This window comes from Cetorhinus maximus, chromosome 2, assembly GCF_964194155.1.
Source record: "Cetorhinus maximus chromosome 2, sCetMax3.hap1.1, whole genome shotgun sequence".
NCBI classification, from domain to species: Eukaryota; Metazoa; Chordata; class Chondrichthyes; order Lamniformes; family Cetorhinidae; genus Cetorhinus; species Cetorhinus maximus.
In genome coordinates this window covers 226,795,868-226,808,799 of record NC_135880.1, presented here as the reverse complement: position 1 = coordinate 226,808,799, position 12,932 = coordinate 226,795,868, and the positions used below count along the sequence as shown (strand labels likewise).

Genomic DNA, 12,932 nt, shown 5'->3' with positions numbered 1-12,932 from the left:
AAAGCACAAATTTTGTTTTAATGCACTAATGATTTTTCTCCTGGGTTGTTGCTTGCAGCAGACCCAAGGATGCCTTGAGTGCAATGGGTCTACTCTCATTGGTGTCTGAGTCCTCATGGTTTGTGATCCAAATCTGCTTTCCATCCATTTAAGTCCATGCCATTCCAGTGTGAGATCACTGCACATTTGCTTTGTGTTCCATAGAAGATTGCACACTAGCTGTGCCAGTGTGAACATGCCAGTTTGTACCCCTATTAGGAAATGATTTTTAATGGAATTAGTTCTATTCTGCTACGTCTTGAGGAAAAGCTGAGAAAATTTCTCTTAAAAAGGCAATGTTGCATATTTAGGAATTTAATGTTTGGGCTTTCTAAAATTAGCACAGATGCTTAGAATAGAATACTGGTCAGTCATGACCACCACAGCATTTGTTAGCAGTAGGCTGGAGTTCAGGGTTGGACAGGTGGATTCTTTATAATCACAGTTGATGAGAATCAGTTAAGTACCACAATACTGTACCAAAGGGCTGAATTTCCCCAACCCTCTTGTGGCGTGCTTGCAGGCAGGGTGGCCAGGAAAAAGCGGGCATCTGTGTCAGGACAGTTCCCTGATGTATTCTCACACCAGGGAGGTTTCCTAGGAAGCAAATCGCCTGCCAACTGCACAGAGGCAATCAGGCAATTTGCATAATTAAACTCCAGTTAGGGGTGATTTTGTGGCATTGTCAGGTTTTACCAGTGTCGGAGTGGCCCCCTACCACATGGAGCCTGCCAGCTCCATGGAGGTGGTCTCCTTGCAGCAGACTGGGGGCCATTGGAGACGGAGGCTTCAAACCCCAAAGAGGGAGCCATTGGTATGAAAGGCTGGACCCATGACCTAAATGCGACTGCCAGCGGGGTTCCCCTCTGTTCCAAAGAGTCATCTGGTTTGGCCCCTCAGAAATTTTCATTTAGATTTCTACCTCCAAGAATGCCTCCATGTTGAGGCATCCTCGTGTTCTAGGCTCTAGAGCTGCTGGCTCTGTGATTGTTGTGGGAAACATTGGGGGCTGCCCCAGTCCTTAACTGGACAGTGCATGCAGAGGCAGCAAACTAGGGTACCACCTCTGAGAAGATTGCTCGGCCAGTCTCTCCCTCGGCAAATGTGGCTCTGGACCCCCATTGGGGCCAAGATTTTGGCTTTGTCAGGCGGGCTCGGCGGGGTGAGCGGGAGCGGGCGGGAAGCCGACCGCCGCCGCAATCGGGCTGCGACTGTGATTTCACGCTGGCCGGCCAATTAAGCCCTGCCCAGCGTGAAATGCGCACTAGAGCGCTCAGCACTGCCTGTGTGGTGGGGGGAAGGAGGGTGAGCAGTGAACTTTGCCCATGCACGCATGTTCATGCAGGAAAAGCTCCCTGAGGCACAGAGCTGCCTCCAGGAGATGAAGAGTTTTGAAGATTAAAAATAAATAATTATAAAATGTTAAAAAAAGTGTCCCCTCATGTGACTCTGTCACATGAGCAGGGAAATGTTATGAATGAAATATTAAAACTTTTATTTTATTTTTAATTGCTGTTGGAAACCTCATCCCACCTTTTCGTCTGCCCATCAACCATAAGGTTGAACAGGCAGTGAAAAATTTAATTCAATTTATTACTTTAATGGCTTTAATAGGCTTTTTAATTGTCAGCGGGCCCGCCTACCGAAATATCGCACGAGTGTGCGATGACGTCGGGACGCTCGGCCAGCGTCATCGTGCGTCTCTTTACGCTCTTTCGGGTCAGGAACACGCCTACCCGACGAGTGGAAAATTCTGGCCTTGGTTCCGGTATTCCGAAGCCTCTGGAAAAATTCTGCCTATAGTGTCAGTTCTCCCCATTGCAATGTCAAATTTCTCCACAAAAGCAGATGCTGCAAATCTGAAATAAAAACAGAAATGCCAGAAATACACAGTAGGTCAGGCAGCATCTGTGGAGAGAAACAGAGTTAACGTTTTATGCTGATTACCTTACATCAGTTTTCTGAGCATTTCCAGCATTTTTTGTTTTTAGTTTATGATTTGGTTGAAGTAGACAAATATTTCCCACCAGTCACCGACACAATCCTCACAGCTGTAAGGTCATGACACAAATGATGTAGAATTAGAATTAGTCCTTAAAGGTACACTGCCACCATTAAAAGGGCCATCTATAGTAGCGATTTCACATGTCTCAACAGTGTGCAATGATATAATTGTCACCTTCATTAGAAATTTATTACATTACAATCATTGACAGGGCCTTCTCCCAATTTCAATCCTTATGTAGCAATTTGTAGATATATAGAAACTGCCCAAGTTGACTAATGCTCCAATTTCCCCACCCTGGGGACATTTTTCCCCTTAATCTTGCTCACTTATTTGATGCACATTCTACAAATTGTGTACCATTTCATAGAAACAGAATAGTTACAGAACAGGAGGAGACCATTCAGCCCATTCTGCATGAGCAACTCAGCCAATTCCATTCCCCCACCTTTTCCTGGTGGTCTGCAAATCTTTTCTCTTCAGATATTTATCCAGTTCTCCTTTTGAAAGTCACAACTGAACCTGCCTCCACTGCACTCTCAGGCAGTGCATTCCAGATCCTAACCACTTGCTGGGTAAAAAAAGGTTTTTCCACATGCTGCCTTTGCTTCTTTTGCCAATCACGTTAAATTGGTGTCCTCTGATTCTCATCCCTTCTGCCAATGTAAACAGTTTCTCCCTAACTACTCCATTCAAAGCCATCATGGTTTTGAAAATCTCTATCAAATCTCTCAATCTTCTCTTGCCTAAGGAGAATAGGCTCAGCTTCACCAATCTATCCATGTAATTGAAGTCTCTCATCCCTGGAACTATTCTTGTAAATCTTTTCTGTAACCTCTCCAATTACTTCACATCCTTTTTAAAGTGTGGTCCCCAGAAAAGGATACAACACTCCGGGCTGAAGGTTCACTATAACTTCCCTGCTTTTGTACTCTATGCCTCAATTTATAAAATCCACAATCCCGTATGCTTTGTTAACCTCTTTCTCAACCTGCCCTGCTACCTTCACCAATTTGTGCACATTTATCCTAGTCTCCCTGCACCTGCACTGCCTTTAGGATATTATCCTTTATTTTATATTGCTTTTCCTCATTCTTCCTACCAATATGTATCACTTCACGCTTCTCTGCATTAAATTTCATCGACCACGTGTCTGCCTATTTCACCAGGTTGTCTATGTCCTCTTGGTCTTCCTTTATCCTCCCCACAGTTCACAATACTTCCAAGTTTTGTTCATCTGCATATGCCGAAATTATGCTGTGCACACCCAAGTCTAGATCATTAATATGAATATAGACAAAGAAATCCAGTGATCCTAATACCGATCATTGCGAACACTATATACCATCATCCTGTTTGAGAATCAATCTGTTTCTTGTCACTCAGCCATATTTGTATCCATGCTGCCACTGTCTCTTTGATTCCATGGGCTTCAACTTTGCTGACAAATCTGTTGTGTGGCACTTTGATGGACCAAGACAAAGTAGCACAGTGTGCTGTGCTACTAGGCTTCCTCCTCTATCAATATTAACATACCAGTCCTATAGGAGCTATTTGATGTGGTCCAGTAGCAATTTTCATTTTTTTTTGTAATATTGGCTCCTTTAACTGGCAACTCACTTTGTTCACAGGTGCCAATTGCCTGACGATTAGAAGAATCCTTAGCAGCTCCCAGACGGTAAGATCATTATGACAGAGCACAGAGTGGAATGTACTTTTCAGGAATGATTCACCAAGCTGAGTCTCACCATAGCAACTAAATTCAACTTTGATCTCTCTTTGTTTATCTAGCCATATATTAATTTTATATCTCTTTTTCTGTATCTGTATACTCTGTGACTATTTCGCTTTCTTGATTAATCAAATTTTCTAAAGCACTTTATTTTCAGCTTTAACAGGTAAAAAGCAATCCAGGCTAATTGCTTCATTTTTAAGATGCTTTAACACTGGGCGGGATTTTCCAGCCCCTCCCTGCCCACTGTCGGAATTGTCCAGTCCCGCTGAAAGCCAATGGACTTCTGCCTTGGCAGCCGAATCTCCCAATGTGGATTCAGCCACAACAGGGCTGGAGAACTCCAGCCATTGTTTACTATTAATTACTGTTAACCTTATTTCCCACCAACACTGCTAATCAGTAGTGCTATTAATTGTTATTTACTGCAAATAATATTTAGCATACTTTTCAACAGCCCACATTAATTAAACTGTCCCAACATGAAACAATGCCATTGAGAAAAGCAGCGGTATTTAAAATTTGGTGATTTCTTGGTTCTGTAGAAAGCCAAATTCCTGTTCCAAATACTAAACTAAATTCCAATCTTTTAGCAGATTGCATGTCTTGAGCTATGCTGTTTACCATCTGTACTATTCACTGCTATCATGGTACAAGATCGTTAAAGGGGATAAAAACTACAGTACAAATGCAGCACTATTGTGCTTTACAATAGTTTTGAGAGAAGGGGAATCAAATTACTCATCTAACCCTCTCTAATGCTCCGTCCTGATTGCTGTGTCTTTTTTTTTCTGTCCTTTGAAACAGATAAAGCTGAAGAATGCATGTGGTTAAGGAAATATTTGTCCTACCATCTCACATACTAAGGCCATCAGCCCCTGTTTGGTAGGTAGAATGGTTTATTACCATATATAGTGAAATTAATCGTTTCTCTCCAAGAGCCAAAATAAACCTCTCCAAAAACCATTAGGTTTTATCTGACTCTCCCTGGTAACTGGACTCAGACCAGCCTGCAAGCTTTGTTTACAGAAATGCACCAATGTGAATACAGCAGTTCCGAGATCTTACCAATGTGGGGGATGGGGGTACATTTCACTTTTAAAGGGGCCTCATCATGTTGTAAAGACACCTGTCCAATCTCTAATCAACATGTGCATGGTTATGAGATGGAGTCAGCTTTTCATTCTTTTGGATATATCCTTCACTATTTTGCTCCATTTTTGTCTCTCATCCCCTCTTTACTGGCACCTGCATCCCATGTCATTCCTTGTGAGAGGAACAGGCAGATGATCTGCTCCAGCACATTAGCTGAACTCACTTGCTGACTGTACGCTACAAAGTTTCCAAATGCAGTTCATACTGACTCATCCCATAGGATTTCGCTTCTGATTGGGGAACTGCAAAGTCTTCAGATATTGTCATGAACAAGATAGTGAAGTTGCCACACAGGAAATTCAATGCAGAAATTGTTTCAGAACATTGCAGACTCGCACAATGAAAAGTAATCAGTTAGACAGTCAGTGCCCTCAAACTATGCCTTAGCAAGAGACAAGAGCTGAGAAAAAGAAATCGGGCCAATTTTTCTGCTACACCAGGATTTAAAGTTTCTCAATAATTGTTTTCCTCTTCTCAATTTGGAGCTAGTAGCATTTGAAAAAAATAATAGGGAGAAATGTTCTGCTCATCGGGTGTGACTTCGACAGAAGAGCTGCAGAAACAAAGGAATAGTGGAAAACCTGGTGAAATTTGCTTGGGGCACCAAGAAAGCAAAATGCCCCAATGCAGCAGGAGCAGAATTTCAGTACCTCTGTAACTTCATTTAAATATCGCAATGAAGTTCGCACCTCTTTCAGACCGGAGCTTCCTGCACCCATTTGATGCAACACTGGAAATGCGTTTGATGTGCAAAAATTTGTGTTATGGATTACTAATGAGGAGACAGTGGCATAGTGGTAACATCATTAGACTAGTAACCCAGAGGCTTTGGGGACATGGGTTTAAATCCCACCATGGCTGCTGGTGAAATTTAAATTCGATTAATTAAATCAGGAATTGAATGGGGACCATGAAACTACCAACGATTGTCATAAAAAGCCATCTGATAATGCCCTTTAGGGAAGGAAATCTGCTGCCCTTACCTGGTCTGTCCTACATGTGACTCCAGACCCACTACAGTGTGGCTGACTCTTAACTGCCCCCTGAAATGGCCTAGCAAGCCACTCAGTTCAAGGGCAATTAGGGATGGGTAACAAATGCTGGCAACAAACACTCATATCCCATGAAAGAATTTTAAAAATCCTCATTCCCCCCCCCCACTCTATGCCAGAAAATTGGGGGTTACCAATTAGAAAATGGGCCCTTACAAATCTAGATCATAATTGCCCTGCTACATATATCAATGTGATAGGAGGTCTTATGGCTCAGTGAGTAGGGTTCCTGCCTCTGAGCCTGAAGCTTTGGGTTCAAGTCCCACTCCAGGACTTGATGGCCAAGGAAGGCATATTCATAACATGGCCAAAGAAGTTGAGTATCAATCTGCAAAATCTTTCCAACATATGCCAATGGCAGGTGTAAGAGTGTGAGAAATTCCTGATCAGCCATGTGATGGGAGCTTCTACCCACTATCCATAGCTTCAGACTACAATATGCACATAAAAGTGAATATTGCCACAACAACTTGGACTCCCTGAGTGAATTGTAACACAGCATCACAACGTGATAATACAGTAAATGTTTGGTTAATTACCATAGCCTGGGGATTTTTCCGTTGCACCTTATTTAACAAATCTGCTTTTCATTGTATAATCAATGATTATATCCTTGTAATATGATGTTTTCCTGTACAATTTTATTTGACCCACAAACTTGTGTTTTATTTACAATACCACAATTAAAACTTTTAATGAACAGCAGGACTCCTAGGCCTGATCCCTACAGTCTCCGCTGCCCATTTAAAACTGTTCCCACTTATAATTAACCTTTGCTGTTTATGCAATTAATAATCTATTTACACATTCACCTTAAATTCCATGAGCTCTAACAATGGCAATAAATAGTAAACTTACTTACTCACTTGCTGGGGAACCCATGCTGAATGTGAATGCAGAGTATTAGTGTCATAATATTGCAGGCCTGTCTCAGACACATGCTCCTTACTGCTGAGAGCACAGTTTAGTGAAATCACCCTAAAAATGATATAAGGGCTCATCAAAATCCTTTTTATAAGTTAAGACACACCCTCATTTAGTAATTGTGTTACTTGGTCAAAGAACTTTAACAGATTGGTGATTCAACCTACCTTTCACAAATGCTTATTGGTGTCTTTGGCCATTCTGTTTTAAAAAACAGACTGAAATCACATCTGTTTTATGGTCCTCTGGTACTTTCACTCTGGAAACATGTTCTTTATAGCTGCAAAGAAAAGGGAAAGAAGAGATGAAAAGGGAGAGGGTAAAGGGGAAATGGGAACTCCAGAACCAAAGATAGTGGACTGGGGAGCTCAGTGATTGGAACAGAACATGTGCCACTGGACTCTGGAAGTTAGTTTCTGGTCACAAATTACAGGAGATTTCTCCCAGTTGGGAATTTTAAAGGATGCAGAGGATGATTCTGGAGATCAGAGATAGCGTGGGAGTTCTCAGAACTTTCAGGCAAAACAATTGTGTGACTGTGATTAGCAGTTCAAAATAGAAATACAAAAAAAAAACCAGTAGTACATAAGTGCCTAGGATGGGGAACATTCTCTTACTGCTATCCTTGAGAGACAAAACTTGAATGTGATGATGAGTACAAGTCATCTGAGATATGTTGAATCCAGCCTGTACTGGGCCACGTGTATTTGAAGGTTCAGCTCAATTGCATAACCCAAAGCACCTGGCTCTTGACTGTGGTCTGCTCTGAGAATCAGGCAGTGGTCAGAAGATCTTCAGACCTGCAGGTTTCGAGGAGATGCTTTTGTGGTCTACTTGTCTGTTCATGTCAGTTCCATTAATCTTGAGGGGGACGACTTGCAAGGGCTGCTGCCACGTACTTCTCAGCAAACCCTCATACCAACATCTGACTGGTGTACCTGTAAGAAAATAAAGCATGAGGCTTATTTAAGACGTCGCTCAGTTACATTGCTCAAAGTGTAGCCTGCTGTGCCCCACTCCATTCCAGGGAATTCCCAGGAAATTTGGAGGCAGGGAAATAGTTTAACAGGGCCTTCAATTTGTCTGGATTTTGAACCTACCATCTTTTAGGGAAACTAGCATTTGACCTCCCAGTTAATATCAGGCACTAATATGCTTACAGACAGTTTTTCCCTGTCCATTTAGAAGCAATGAACATCTCCAATGATTGTATAAATGCCAAATCCTTTTATATTAATAAGGCCAGAGGCAATCATAGATCTCAGTAATCTTGTTGGTTTGTGTGAGTGTAAATAGCCTATTATCATTTTTACAGGGATAAGGTGAGATAGTGCTAAAGTTACCAAAAGCCAAAGGTTGTTTTAAACAAATATTTATCCCTCAATAAACCAAACTAAATCAGATTATTTGGTCACCATCTCCTGCTGTTAATGGGAGTTTGCTGTGTGTAAATTGACTACCATGTTTCCTACATTACAATAGGAAATACGCATCATAAGTAATTCACCTGGGATACCTGGTGGTTAGGAAGAACACTATAATTTCTTTCAGGTCTTTCTTGTTTTCAAAGAGACCGTCCATAACACTAAACTTAATCTCAATTTATCTCATTGGAAGCTCCAGTTTTTTTCTTAGTTTGCTTCATGTATAAGGAAACAGAGGTGGATGGGGATTGAAAATACTGGTGCTTGCTGGTGTGCTGGTTTCCTGATGCTGTCCCAGGCGCTAGTCTGTGTTACCAAGCTGGGAGGAGGGTGGCCCTGCAGTCCTGCCTGATCCATTATGAAGGTCAATTAAGATGTTAAAGAGCTCATTGAGAAGTTGTTAAGGGGAGTGTTGTGATTCTCACAGGGCCGCACAGGTTGCGCGTGCTTTCTGGGGCAGACAAGCTGAATGGAGGCAGACACACAGTGGGGAACCATTCTTGGCCACCCCAGGGTACTAGCTAGTCCCTAGGAAAGGGTAAACTGCGGAGAGGGGGACTCACTTATTGGGAGACAGGTGTCATTGGCTCAGTACAGGGAGAGTGGGCAGTAGGCACTTGAGCAGTGCATGGGGTCATCACTCTCCTGACATCCTGGGGCCAAAAGAGAATGAGGCAAGACCGCCAGGCACAATTCTAACCCACCTTAGCACAAGGAAGGTTGTAGCTGGCAATAGGGGTACAGCTCTCATATTTTAGTGATGAAGAGCAACACTTTCTGCAGGGAGGGCAAAGACAAAGCTACCTGGAGATGACTGAGTGTCACAGCCTGAAAAAGGCAGGTGCACAGGATGCAAACCACCAGGGCCCGGGGACTATGGGGACCTGGGCTCGCTGTCATAAATGGAGTGTTCGTCATTGTCCAGACCAAGCAGCCAGAGCTTCAGACCTGAAAGACTGGCTTTAATAAAAAAAATCAGAATTGTCAGTTGCACTGACTGTTGCTGCGAGTACAAACTACTGCTTCCAACCTTCTGGCAGCTTCGTGATTCTGATTTTTTTTAAAGCCCACCAGAAAACCATGAAGCTGCCCAAAGTTCAGTAGCGAAAGTTCCTATCTGTTCTAGTTGGCACATATCCGACAAGAATTTCTCTCAAACATTTGTTGTAGGGAAGATATTTAGTGTTGCTCCCAATGCAGAGTGAATGACATGTTGAGATTATCACATAACTTTGATTTTGAATGCTATGTGTCAGCCTACTTACTGCCTATTGAGTGCCTACATTCTAAATATTTTATAGTATAGTTGGGACTCAAATCCTCTTGCAGGAAGTGGCTACTGAAGGCGAACAAAATGGATAGAAAAAGGAAGAGTTGGCCCATTACAAGGAGAGCAACCTCCTGAATTTAAATTACGGTTTGTCCCTTACAGATTGTAAATACAATATTACGCAGGTATTAGACCATAAGACTTAGGAGCAGAAATTAGGCCATTTGGCCCATCGAGTCTGCTCCGCCATTCAATCATGGCTGATAAGTTTCTCAACCCCATTCTCCCGCCTTCTCCCCGTAACCTTTGATCCCCTTACCAATCAAGAACCTATCTATCTCGGTCTTAAATACACTCAATGACCTGGCCTCCACAGCCTTCTGTGGCAATGATATACTTGCCATAAAGGAAGTGTAGCAAAAGTTCACCAGACTGATTCCTGGGATGAAGAGATTGTCCTATGAGGAAATATTAAATAGACTGGGCCTTTATTCTCTGGAGTTTAGAAGAATATGGGGTGATTGCATTCAACAGGGAGCAGCAACAGCAGGATGAAGGAGAAAACCTGTGTTGGGAGGAGCTGGAACAATGACTAACTTGAGCACTCAATGCGCAGTCTTGTCTTGTCTCATTGGTTTCCCAAACAGGTTGCATTCAACTTGTCTTAGCAACTTCAAGGGAAGATACCATAGAGCTTCAAAAGAAAGCCCTCAGAGTGCACTCACACCTGTGGATTAGTTCATACATCACAATTTATTCATTTTTCTCATACATGAGAGGGAGAGAGGAACAGACAGCATCACGCAGAGCCACTGGAAAGCCAGCTTGGCAAGCAAATCACCAGAAATAAAAGAATGAAAGGAAGAACTGGCATATATCCAATGTGGGAGACACAGAATCTGTGATTGGAGGAGCAGCTCTGCCTTTCCTGCACTTGCTGCTCCTCCAATCACTGCTCTGCTGTCAGTTCCCACACTCAGCAACTGACAGTTGAACTTACAATTTTTTCAAAAAACATGACAATTGTTGAGAGCGGCAAAGACACATGGGCAGCTTCATGGTTGACCAGCTTTAAAAAAAATCTGAACTGTCAGTTTCACTGATCGTTGTTGCGCGAAGGAAAACTAGAATACACAATTCATTGGAGGAAGAGGAGGCAGAGGAGGAAGATGTTAAACACCAAGGTGTCTCAGCTACACAGGGAGGTGGTGGGGCCTGGTGCGGGACTCAAAGGTCTCTTCAGGGTGCCATGGATGTCTAGGACCATTTGATTCAGGAACATTTCATCAAAGCCCCTCTGACCCAGGATGATGATATAGAACTCACTCTGAGGTGCCTGTGCTAATACATCTATCAAAGAGGCAGCCTGGAACATGTAAACTCTTACAGCCAAAGAAGGACGTCCATCTGCCCAGCGGCTTCATGGTCACTGTCGCTTTCCTTCACCATCTCATATCTCTTTTCTTCTCTTTCCATTAATAAAAGGAAGCTCACCCGCCTGGATTCAAGTGTCATTATTTACAAGGCACTCATAAAGGAAAACAGTGCAAAGTTACAAGAAGGTGACACCCAGTGACCCACTCAGTGTTTTGTGGTGACCTCCTTGTTGAGTCACTTCTATAGGAAGCCTGTTCACTTGCCTCAGCTTGCGACTGAGATGCATGTGGTGGTCATCCTGACATAGAGGTGCCCATGGGGTATCTCCAGAGATAAAAACAAAAAACTACTGCGGATGCTGGAAATCCAAAACAAAAACAGAATTACCTGGAAAAACTCAGCAGGTCTGGCAGCATCGGTGGAGAAGAAAAGAGTTGACGTTTCGAGTCCACATGACCCTTCAACAGAACTGAGTGTAGTTAGGAGAGGGGTGAAATATAAGCTGGTTTAAGGTGGGGGGCGGGGGGAGAGAAGTTGAGGGTGGGGTGGTTGTAGGGACAAGCAAGCAGTGATAGGAGCAGATAATCAAAAGATGTCACAGACAAAAGGATCAAAGAGGTGTTGAAGGTGGTGATATTATCTAAGAAAAGTGCTAATTAAGAATGGATGGCAGGACACTCAAGGTACAGCTCTAGTGGGGGTGGGGTGGAAAGACTGACAAGGTATTAGTTGTAGATTTAAAAATAATGGAAATAGGTGGGAAAAGAAAAATCTATATAAATTATTGAAAAAAACAAAAGGGAGGGGGAAGAAACGGGGTGGGGATGGGGGGAGGGAGTTTAAGATCTAAAGTTGTCGAATTCAATATTCAGCCCGGAAGGCTGTAAAGTGCCTAGTCGGAAGATGAGGTGCTGTTCCTCCAGTTTGCGTTGGGCTTCACTGGAACAATGCAGCAAGCCAAGGACAGACATGTGGGCAAGAGAGCAGGGTGGAGTGTTAAAATGGCAAGCGACAGGGAGGTTTGGGTCTTTCTTGCGGACAGACCGCAGGTGTTCTGCAAAGCGGTCGCCCAGTTTGCGTTTGGTCTCTCCAATGTAGAGGAGACCGCATTGGGGGCAACGAATGCAGTAGACTAAGTTAGGGGAAATGCAAATGAAATGCTGCTTCACTTGAAAGGAGTGTTTGGGCCCTTGGACGGTGAGGAGAGAGGAAGTGAAGGGGCAGGTGTTGCATCTTCTGCGTGGGCATGGGGAGGTGCCATAGGTGGGGGTTGAGGAGTAGGGGGTGATGGAGGAGTGGACCAGGGTGTCCAGGAGGGAACGATCCCTACGGAATGCCGCCGGGGGGATGAAGGGAAGATGTATTTGGTGGTGGCATCATGCTGGAGTTGGCGGAAATGGCAGAGGATGATCCTTTGAATGCGGAGGCTGGTGGGGTGATAAGTGACCACAAGGGGGACCCTATCATGTTTCTGAGAGGGAGGAGAAGGCGTGAGGGCGGATGCGCGGGAGATGGGCCGGACACGGTCGAGGGCCCTGTCAACGACCATGGGTGGAAAACCTCGGTTAAAGAAGAAGGAAGACATGTCAGAGGAACTGTTTTTGAAGGTAGCATCATCAGACAGATGCGACGGAGGCGAAGGAACTGAGAGAATGGGATGGAGTCCTTACAGGAAGTGGGGTGTGAGGAGCTATAGTCGAGGTAGCTGTGGGAGTCGGTAGGCTTGTAATGGATATTGGTGGACAGTCTATCATCAGAAATTGAGACAGAGAGGTCAAAAGGGAAGAGCAGTGTCAGAGATGGGCCATGTGAAAATGATGGAGGGGTGGAGATTGGAAGCAAAATTAATAAATTTTTCCAGGTCCCGACGAGAATTTTCACATCATTTTCACATGGTCCATCTCTCTGACACTTCTCTTCCCTTCCTTGACCTCTCTGTCTCAATTTCTGATGA

At 43.6% G+C, this 12,932-nt stretch overlaps 1 protein-coding gene and 1 long non-coding RNA gene across 3 annotated transcripts in view; one reads left to right on the top strand and one right to left on the bottom strand.

Moving 5' to 3' along the window:
- Window positions 1–12,932, top strand: part of LOC144671549 (basal cell adhesion molecule-like) — a 253,895-nt gene that overhangs the window by 17,213 nt on the left and 223,750 nt on the right. Inside the window, exon 3 of one of the 2 annotated variants that reach the window (XM_078533528.1) lies at window positions 3,676–3,722. The exons of the other annotated variant lie outside the window; for it this stretch is intronic. The gene's annotated coding sequence lies outside the window, so the exon portion shown is untranslated. The remainder of the gene's footprint in view (window positions 1–3,675; window positions 3,723–12,932) is intronic. 2 annotated transcript variants of the gene reach the window in all.
- LOC144671623 (uncharacterized) overlaps window positions 1–12,932 on the bottom strand; it is a 1,108,978-nt gene that overhangs the window by 971,814 nt on the left and 124,232 nt on the right. The window lies entirely within an intron of this gene.